This window comes from Dipteris shenzhenensis, unplaced genomic scaffold (assembly GCF_047967505.1).
Source record: "Dipteris shenzhenensis isolate YYH24624 ecotype China unplaced genomic scaffold, Dip_SZ_1.0 scaf0490, whole genome shotgun sequence".
In the NCBI taxonomy this organism is placed as follows: Eukaryota; Viridiplantae; Streptophyta; class Polypodiopsida; order Gleicheniales; family Dipteridaceae; genus Dipteris; species Dipteris shenzhenensis.
The window spans coordinates 28,998-40,000 of NW_028239796.1; positions in this window are offsets into that span (position 1 = coordinate 28,998).

Consider the following 11,003-nt stretch of genomic DNA (forward strand, 5'->3'; position numbering starts at 1 on the left):
TCAAGTATCGTTCCCCTAGGGCTACTTATGGCAGGATATGGTTCAAATAATAAATATTCCCCTCCAGGTGGTCTTAGAGCTGCTGCTCAATCAATTAGTTACGAAATACCCCCAGCCCCATGTGTACTATCCATATCCCCACGTGCGACTCGCTGAATAAGATTGATGGGAAGAGGGTTATTCCGATATAGAGATTCGGAATGAAGAATCTTTCACTGATTTGACAGAACAACTGGATAGTCATCTGGGTGAGATCGAACAGCGTCTTGCAGCGAGTGAATCGAGTCCCATCCCCCATGTACGGGAGTGAAAGCATGTCCGAGCAGTAAACACTGTTTGCCCCCAGGTACGGGATAGATTTACAGGGCCTGAAGCGGGGACAAGAAGGGACTGAACCTCTTTTCCGGGATTGAGCGGGAGTGGATGGTCAGGAACACTAATATACACAAGAGATTTGTGAGAAGGGTGGAGAAAAAAGTTGCATAATAAAATCTCTTTTCTCTTTAATTGGATAAAGACTTAGCCTCGGTAGGGATGACTAGGTAGTACATCTTGAAAATCCCAATCCCGAGTATATTCCTATCTACTTAGATTATGACTATCCGGAACGAAGTAATCCTTTCAACGGTTTGATTTTTCTGCCCCTGGCGGAAAAAATTATTGATATATGCGAGTATCTCCTTTACGTAGTAGTCTCAAGAGGATTGGGATCATAGGAATCCTCAGGCTAATCCTCTTCTCGGCTGAAATAAAGATAGGTAGGGATCCATCTATGTGGAGATATAAAAGAAGTATCGGTAAATCCCATTCCACCGAGAAACGGTGGAAGATTCCGAATTATATCAAAAAATAACTGAAAAGGTTGAGATGGATTCAGAAGCTATCACTCCCTGTAGCAAACAGAATCCCATTGGTTGAGATTGGGACGCTCCTCAGGGGGGTGTCGCGCAAAGGAAGTGATTAACTACCAATCCCCCTCTCGGGTGACTTATGGGGAGCCGTATGAAATCCCAATTTCATGTACGGTTTCGAATCAGAGGTGGTAATAGCAATTGTACCGTCGACTATAATTATCTGATAGCTTAAGTACGGTTGACATAGTTGAAACACAATCTAAGTATGGTTTTCTGGGATGGAATCTGCGGCGTCAACCTATAGGCTTTATAGCTTTCTTCATATCCCCATCGGCAGAATGTGAAAGGTTGCCATTTGATCTACCAGAGGCGGAGGAGGAACTGGTAGCGGGTTATCAAACCGAATATTCAGGTATAAAATCTGGTTCATTCTATGTTGGTTCTTACCCAAATTCATTGGTTTCCTCGTCGTTTGTAACAGTCCTTTATCCGGGTGGATGGGATTCACCAATTCCATTTCTTCAAGAATTAGGGCAAATTTTTCCCTTTCGGACTCTCAGCAGTGAATCCTTTGATGTATTCGATGCAGTAACAGGTGTCATTACCACATCAGCCAAGTCTTATCTATTCCTATTCATTTCTATCGCAACGAGATGGACATTACCTAGAGTCAGAATAGACCAATTACTAGATCTCGGCTGGAAATCTCTTCTGCCCGTTGCTCCGGGAAATCCGTTGCTGACAGCTTCGTTTCGACTACCATCTCTAAAATGAGATATTCCCCTCATAGTTTACATCAATGTCACCCCGATTTTAATCTATCCAATCTCTAGAAACTAAGGAACTCCCCCAGGATTATCTATCACATGTTTCCCACGGTAACTGGATTCCAGGATTATAGTCAACGAGCAATACGAGCTGCGAGGTATACTGGTCAAGGTTTTGCGGTTACTCTAGACCATCTGAATCGTTTACCTGTGACTATCCAATACCCCTACGAGAAACTTATATCATCCGAACGATTCCGTGGACGAATTCATTTTGAATTTGACAAATGCATTGCTTGTGAGGTACGTGTCCGAGTATGTCTGATTAACCTGCCTGTCGTCGACCGGAGATTGATAAGAAGCATCAGAAAAAAACGATTAAGAAGTTATAGCATTGATTTCGGAGTTCGTATCTTCTGTGGGAATTGTGTCGAATACCGCCTAACAAATTGCTTGTCAATGACTGAGGAGTATGAACCCTCGACTTATGATCGTCACGAATCAAATTATGATCAAATGGCTCCGGGACGTTTGCCCCTCTCTGTCTCCCAGGATTCCGCAATTCAAGTAGTTCCAACTCTGAGTTATTCATCTGGGGGAGTCACGAAAGGAGATCCCAATAATCGAACTGTCACTCGTGGTGTCAATTGAATCTCCGTCTGAAGTTTGGAAGATAGACCGACTCCCTGGTTAGAAAAAATAGTAAGTCGGAGATGATTCAATATCGAGATATCTCTGCTATGCAGAGATATCCCTCCTTCAATTATTTCTACCAATAGGGGGGGGTGTGTCTACATAAGTAGGTCACACACATACACGTCGTTATTGAATAGTAATATAGTGAGATGGGAGAATCAAAATAACTGGGCATAATGAATCTACCTGAATCAATTTATGAATCTGTCTTGATACTAATCGAATTAGGTATTCTACTGGGAAGTGTAGGAGTGGTATTATCTGCTAATATAGTTTATTCCGCCTCTTCATCGGGACTGGTGTTTATCTGTATATCTCTCCCATATCTCGTACCGAATGCCGATTCTGTAGCTGCCGCACAATCGCCTATCTATGTAGGAGCTATAAATGTTTCGATCGTGTCTGCCGTAACGGTTATTGACGAACCAGTAGATTCCAATTCAACCATTTCCTGGAATATGGGAGATACTATTGCCTTAGGAGCTTGTACGGGTCTATCTATCTTATCAACCACTACAATTCGAGATACGAAATGGTCTGATATAAATCCAATCGACCCATCGAGGGATGTTGTGGGGGGAGTCTCAAAAAACAACATCCAGCGAATTGGATACCAATTGTTAACACAATTTCTGGTTCCATTCGAACTCCTTTCTATCCTCCTCCTAGTGGCTTCAGTAGGGGCGATTACAATGGCTCGTGGTGAAGGAATAACCAGACCCGACGAAGAACCTGCTTCGTCGTCTGGAGATGACTCCCCATCTTTCTAATTAATTACAACTTCTCGTAAACTCATCTCGTAGGTTAACCAATTAAGTTTCCGGGGGGTTAATACATCATGCTCGAACATGGACTGATTCTAGGTGCTTATCCCTATCGCGTTGGCTTTTCCGGATCAATCACGAGTCGAAACATGATTAGGGCACTGATGTGTCTTGAGCTGATTCTGAATGCCATTAATATAAATCTCGTAGCATTCTCCAATTTCTTTGACAATGAACAAATGAAGGGGGAAATCTTTTCAATATCCGTAATAGCCGTTGCAGCTGCCGAAGCTGCTATTGGGTTATCCATTGCTTCGGTCATCCAGCGTAATAGAAGATCGACTCGTATCGATCAATTTGATTTGTTAAAATGGTAATTGATTCGTCGATGACGCTATTTATTTGGGCGAATCGCTATTCAATGCAGGTGTATCACATCCAGCTGGTAATGCTGTCGTTTTCCCCCTAACAATTGCATTTCATTCCGAAAAATTATGTCATACCTATCTGAATCCCTACCTATCCCGTTCCTTAAAATTGTCTTGTACCGTCCCTCCCCATATTGCAGAACCCATTCATTTCACGAGGATGATGGGAGAGTTCCACCCACGGAGTGTCTATGTAGGTAGATGCGGAAAAACCAAATCAATACAAATCTTAGATTTGATTGAATGGAAAATAAGGGGTAGGGGGCAGGGGGGAGGGTAGGTACACCTCAACAACCCCAACAGGAGAATATCTTTGACACGTCAATCCAATAGGAGTGAACAAATTCGACGGCACATTCAGTAAAGATCTATGACACATGTATTGGTTGCACCTAATGCGTAAGAGCCTGTCTGACAGATGCATTGGAAACGATCCCCCGGGATGGGTGTAAAGCCAATCAAATTGCTTCTGCTCCTAGAACAGAAGACTGTGTAGGTTGTAAGAGACGTGAATCCGCTTGTCCAACAGATTCCTCGAGTGTACGCGTCTATCCGGGAGCTGAGACGACTCGTAGTATGGGTCTAGCTTATTGATTCATCGGTCAAGAAAGAGATTCAAGAATCGAATCGTTTTCTTTCCAACTCATACTCAAAGATTCATACTCAATTCTATTGAGTATGAGTTGGGGTATTAAGATTCCCCCCCCCCTCCCCCCCGCTAAAATATTTTTCCATCCACGATGAGTAACGTACCCTGGTTAACCACAATTGTTCTTTTTCCGATTCTGGCGGGTTCGCTATTTCCAATGCTTCCCTCCAATGGGAATAAGATCGTTCGGTGGTATACCCCAGGCATTTGTATATCGGAATTTCTACTAATCATTTATATCTTTCATTGTCACTTCCATATCGATGATCAATGCATTCAATTGGTGGAGGATTCTAGTTGGATAAATTCAATCAATTCCCATCGGAGTTCAGGTATTGATGGACTCTCCATGGGTCTCATTCTACTGACAGGATTTGTCACTACTTCGGCAACCTCAGCAGCTTGGCTAGTTACGCGGAATACACGTCTATTCTATTTCTTGATGTTGGCCATGTATAGCGGCCAAATAGGACTGTTTGCTTCTCGAGACATTTCGCTTTCCTCTCCTATGTGGGAGTTGGAATTAATCCCAATCTACCTACTTTTATGTATGTGGGGTGGGAAGAGACGTCTATACTCAGCCACGAAGTCTATTCTATACACAGCTGGTGGTTCTATCTTTCTCCTAATAGGAGCCCTAACTATGGGTTTCTACGGGACCCAGGAACCCTCCTTCAATATCCGAGATTTGGCAAGCAGATCACATCCTATATCACTAGAAGTGCTTTCTTATCTAGGATTCTTCGTGGCGTATGCCGTGAAACTGCCAATATTCCCTTTTCATACTTGGTTGCCAGACACTCATGGGGAAGCACATTACAGCACATGTATGTTGCTGGCTGGGGTATTACTAAAAATGGGAGGGTATGGATTGATTCGAATTAATATGGAATTATTACCTCATGCTCATTCCATACCTGCTTCGTGGTTGGTGCTATTCGGATCAGTCCAAATTGTTTATGCATCCCTGATTCCGCCGGGTCAGCGTAACCTTAAGAGGAGAATAGCGTATTCATCAATTTCCCATATGGGTTTTGTAACAATTGGAATTGGATCCGTGACAGATACGGGTCTTAATGGAGCTGTGTTACAAATGATTTCCCATGGGTTAATAGGTGCCGCTCTATTTTACCTTGCAGGGACTTGTTACGATAGGACACGTACCCTTTATCTCGATCAATTAGGGGGGATGGCTACCCCAATGCCCAGGATATTTACTATGTTTAGTATCTTCTCAATGGCATCCCTTGCATTACCCGGGATGAGTGGGTTTGTATCGGAATTGATGGTATTTCCAGGAATAGTGACTAATCAGCATTATTCATCTATATCTAAGTTATCGGTTGTAGTAGTCGAAGCGATTGGTACAGTATTAACTCCCATTTATTTGTTATCTATGTTACGTCGAATATTCTACGGATACAGAATATCCAACTATTCGGATCCATATTCAGTTGATTCCGGACCGCGGGAAATATTCATATCGATTTGTCTCTCTTTACCAATCCTCGGTATCGGTCTGTATCCAGACATGGTTGCATCTCTACGGAATCACAAAATACTATCTATCCTGGTTCCGTACTCTTTTATGGGATAGTAGAGGGGCAATAAAACGCAGTATCGTTTGGATCGGTAGTCGAACATATCTATTCAATGAGGATTACTCTTGGAAGCGGTTCTGGTATTAATTCCTATAAGGGAAGGCAGTGGGAATCCATGCCGCTGGCGACGTAATTGCATGAATGTCTGGGTGAGGAATCCACAGCGCGATTCCTCATGCAGACTCTGATTCAAATCACGAATTGATTACATGTAACACTTCAAGCATCTGACGAGGTAACATTTTTTGTTATCTCTCCCCCCGATCGAATTAGCGGTCTTCTACCTAATTATTAAGTAAGCCACCCGTGATTATGTAAACCGATTCCTGGTGGATTAACCCCTGAGAAACAAATCCAAGCAATGAAGAATCCTGTAGATGCTACAATAGCAGGCCCTTCCCCCTGCCAACCACTAGTTATTCTGGTATGGAGATGAATAGCATATATCAGCCGAGTCACTAATGCCCAGGTTTCCTTAGGGTCCCGGCTCCAGTAGGATCCCCACGCTTCATTAGCCCACACTGCTCCAGAGAGAATACCAACAGTCAGTAGAGGAAACCCTAAGCTGATGATTCGATAACTCCATCGGTCCAATTGGTGGATCAATCGGCACCTACGTGAATTCAAGGATAGTCGATGAAAACTGTTTCTCGGATTACTTCCTGCCTGCTCGTAGCAGTGTATATCCACTCCCGGAGAGGGGGTCCAGGTAGGAAATTCTTGATTTGGACCGGGGATAGAAAATTGTTCTGCGTCATAGGTGGCAATCGGTGGAGATGTTGCTGATGGAGATCCACATAACGAAGTCACATGGCTTAGTGGCATCATACTTACATGCGTCATTAACCGATGAGGTTGCAGAGCAGGTACTAGCGGTGTGGATTGTTGCATTTCCTCAGGAAGACCCAGAGTTGCGAATCCATGGGTCGACATGGCACCTGGTGCCGTGACTGCACCTGACCATTCGTTCCGACTCCTAATTCTCATAATTACATGCATTGGGGAGAAGCTCCGTGAAAGAAACATAGATGATTCATGTAGATTGCTCGGTGGTAGATGTTTGGGTTGAATCCGACGAATCGTCGTAAATCCCGTTATACAGATGAAAGCAATTGTCATACCTCCAACGCTCAAACTAATGAGTCTCTTGAGCTTGCGAGCCAGCCCCATCCGGTGAAACAGAGTGACGGAAAGAAGCGTAAGAAAAGAAATGTGAGCGAATATGTGCTCTATATCGGTGTGAATCGTAATGAGGAGAATCCAGTGAATTAGTGAGATTTTGGAGAGTATGTACCACCCACCCATTATTCCCAGGAGATTTCGGGTTTACCCCTTAAACGTCGAAACGGGGAGAATTCCCTATTCCTACTGCTTTTCCCAGTGGTTGTATCAGACACAGCCCTCGCCTGCAGGTTGAAATTAAATGCCGCTACTCGGATTCGAACCGAGATGCTCTAGCACTGCTTCCTAAGAGCAGCGTGTCTACCAATTTCACCATAGCGGCTCGCTACTCGTTATACTTATCGTAATTAATGATATCACATCTTCGGGTGAATCGTCAATCTTCCTGGGGGAGAGTACACACGCACAACAAGGGACCTTCCCTGTCTATAGTTGATTAGGTATACGGCGCTATACTTGTATAGGAATAACGGGATATGGCGTAGCTCGGTAGCGTGCCATCTTGGGGTGATGGAGGTCGCAGGTTCAAATCCTGCTATTCCGAATAAACGAGGTCGGAACATATTTTAAACGGAATAGAAGACGTTCCCGTTCCGGGAACGCAGATTTATCTCCCGATTCTCTTTGGGTGTTATCGACCCATACCCATTCGTAGTAGGGATAGAGATAAATCGATGATCGTGATCGAGACCCTTGTATCATAGGAAGGAAGAGAGGGATTGGGCTCCTTCTTCATGCACGTAACCCCCCCCCCCTCGTGGTTATTACCAACATTCATTGATACAACTCTGTTAGTATTTGGATTTTATTTACCGCACGGTACCGTCACGCAATAATATCAACATGTACCCGTACTACTTACTAGGGATCCAAATTCATCAATAAGTTCCCTGACAATCACTTATCTCGTCTTCCCCGTTCCAACAAACAAATAGTTCACTATCTATTCCGACCGACCCCACGTCCTATTGATACGGCAATTCCTGTTACAACCGGGGAGTACTACTGACCAGTTTCAGAAATTTTTTCATTTGTCACATAGTAAAAACTTCTCGACCGTCCAGTCAAAATGGATTTAGCTGGAGAAAAAGCTTTCGATGCTACTTCATTAGTTTGGGTCTTCCAAATATGATTGCGAATCTTCCTCCGCGACCTAGAAGTACGTTTTTTTGGAACTGCCATAATGAAATCTATCTATTCGGTTTTATCATCGAAATGAATGCGACGAGTATGTTGATACGTACGAGTAGAATCAATATAATGAGGGAGGGGGTGATTGCGTAGAATCATTAGAAGGGGAACAACTGGGGGAACTGGGTTTCCATTCTATGCAAAAGAATCCCAGCAAGAATCATTGACTTCTTTATGATAACAATTTGCTAACCAACCAACTCCTTTCCATTTAAGCAAATGGGATCTACTACAGATCGAACCAAATCCTGTCTGTATCCCGATTTCCTTCGCGTCTTCTTCTTAGAATGGATCTTCCGTATCACTTTCTTCCTCTCGAAACAGGGATGCAAGACGCGCCCCCTAGCAGTTGCGTTACTCAGCCGGGGATGTCCGAGATCAATTTTGGATCCGTGACAAACCAATGAAACTCGATATATCGACATTACCGTATTGGACTCTGATGCGTTGTGCCCAAGCAGAGCGAAGTGACGAACATCATAGAATCTCCCCGGTTCTACTCGGAGTTGTTTTCCTCCAGTATCAATTGCTGCATGTCTATCCGTAATAGTCTTGTCGTGTGAAAAATAACCCAAAACAACTCAATCGGTTTGGGGTCAAAAAATGGAACCTAGATAAGTATCTCCGACACATTTGATTCCTGTCAAGTCTCGACGCCGGGCTCGCACCAGAACGAGAAACAAATGGATTATTCGGTTTGATACGCGTGATCTCACCTGTCCATATATATTCCATTCTTCGACGCTCCATATATCTGACAACTATTGACAGAAAGAGTTCCAACCCGGGTTAAATATGTTTATGGAATTATCTTATGAATGTGCTTGGATTGTCCCCTCACGCCCATTCGTAACCTCTGGTTTGATCGGATTGGCATCGTTTCTTTTTCCAAAAGCCACTAAGAGCCTTCGTCGTATACGTGCTATGCTCAGTGTTCTTTCATTAGCCGCAGCTATGTCCGTCTCTATCGCAACATTCTGGCAACAAGTTACTGGTCGCTCCACTTTTGAATACTCATGGTCATGGATTCCCAACGACGATATTTCTCCAAAGATAGGATTTTCAGTTGATTCACTTACTTCCATTACGTCGATATCAGTCACCACCATAGGTGTCTTGGTTATGATTTACAGTGATAGTCATATGCGTCACGACTAGGGATACGTAAGGTTTCCCGTCTATTTAAGTTTCTCCACTGCCTCCACGTCAGGATTAGTGTTCAGTCCCAATCCAATACAGATTCATGTTTTTCGGGAATTAGTAGGGATGTGCTCTTACTCGCCGATAGGTTTTTGGTTCGCACGACCAAGTGCTGCTAATGCCTGCCAAAAAGCTTTTGCAACTAATCGTACAGGAGATTTCGGATTATTATTGGGTATATTAGGTACGTATTGGATAACTGGTAGTTTCGAGATCCGCGAATCGTGTGATTGATTTAGTGAGTTGATTGATAACAACAGCGCCGGCTCCTCCCTTGCCAATACATGTGCTCCTCTACCATTTTTGGGTCCGGTATCTAAATCTGCACAATCCCCACTCCACGTATGGTTGCCCGATGCAACGGAAGGACCCACACCTATTTCGGCTCTTATACACGCCGCTACTATGGTAGCTGCGGGAATTTTTTTTGTAGCTCGAATGCTTGAATTGTTTGAAACCTTACCTCTAAGCATGAATGTTATCTCCTGGATAGGCGGAATAACGGCTCTACTGGGAGCGACGATAGCTCTTGCCCAGAAGGATATCAAGAAAGGTTTAGCTTATTCTACTATGTCTCAATTGGGCTACATGATGCTGGCTCTAGGTCTCGGTGCTTATAAACCTTCGTTGTTTCACCTCATTACACATGCCCATCCCAAAGCTTTGCTATTTCCCGGATCCGGTTCAGTAATTCATTCGATGGAAAGGGTTGTCTGATACTCTCCCAATAGAAGTCAAAATATGTCTCCCACGGGTGGTTCGCGAAAATATATGCCAATTACTGGAATCACTTTTCTTTCAGGTACTCTCTCTCTCTGTGGTATACCACCTCTAGCTCGTTTCCGGTCCAAAGATGAAATTATTGCAAAGAGTTGGCTACGTTCCTTTCCCCCCGGATGTATAGCCTCATTCACAGCAGTTCCAACTGCTTTCTACATGTTCCGCATCTATCTCCTCACGTTTGAGGGGAATCTACGCGCCGGTGGCGGTACCAATTCATCCCATTCCTCTATGAATAGTGTCATTCGGAGTAACACCAAAACGATAGCAACGAGTGGAGATGGGTATGATGTTCCTCCACCCCCGCGAGACGAAGGAGTCGATTCAGCAGGAGGTTATGACGGGGAAGATTCAGTCGATAGAAAAGTTTCTGCAGAGTCCAATATTCGTTCTGAGTCTCTATATCCTAAGGAATCAGACGTTTCGATGGTATTGCCTTCAGTAGTACTGTCGATACCAACTTCGTTGGTTGGATCAATAGGAGTCAATCTCGCTGGAGGAGAAACTGGTCCCGATTTGCTATCCGAGTGGTTAACTCCCCTTGCAGGCTTTTCAGAGGACAACAACAATCCCGAAAATTTGGTACAATTGCTAATAGATTCAGCAGGTTCGGTTGGTCTATCACTAGCCGGAATATCTATCTCCTACGTGATTTATGGACCGATATCCTCTCACACACAACCTTGCGGTGATATTGATCCTTTTGCCAAACAATCTATGGGTTCATTTAACCGTCTCATTGGGGACTGGTCACACAACCGGGGTTACATCGATCATTACTACGATATCCTTCTAGTGAGAGGTATTCGATTCCTGGGTGAGTTAACTCTTCTTTTCGACCAATGGGTAATTGACGGAATTATTAATGGCACCGGTATTTTGAGTTCCATA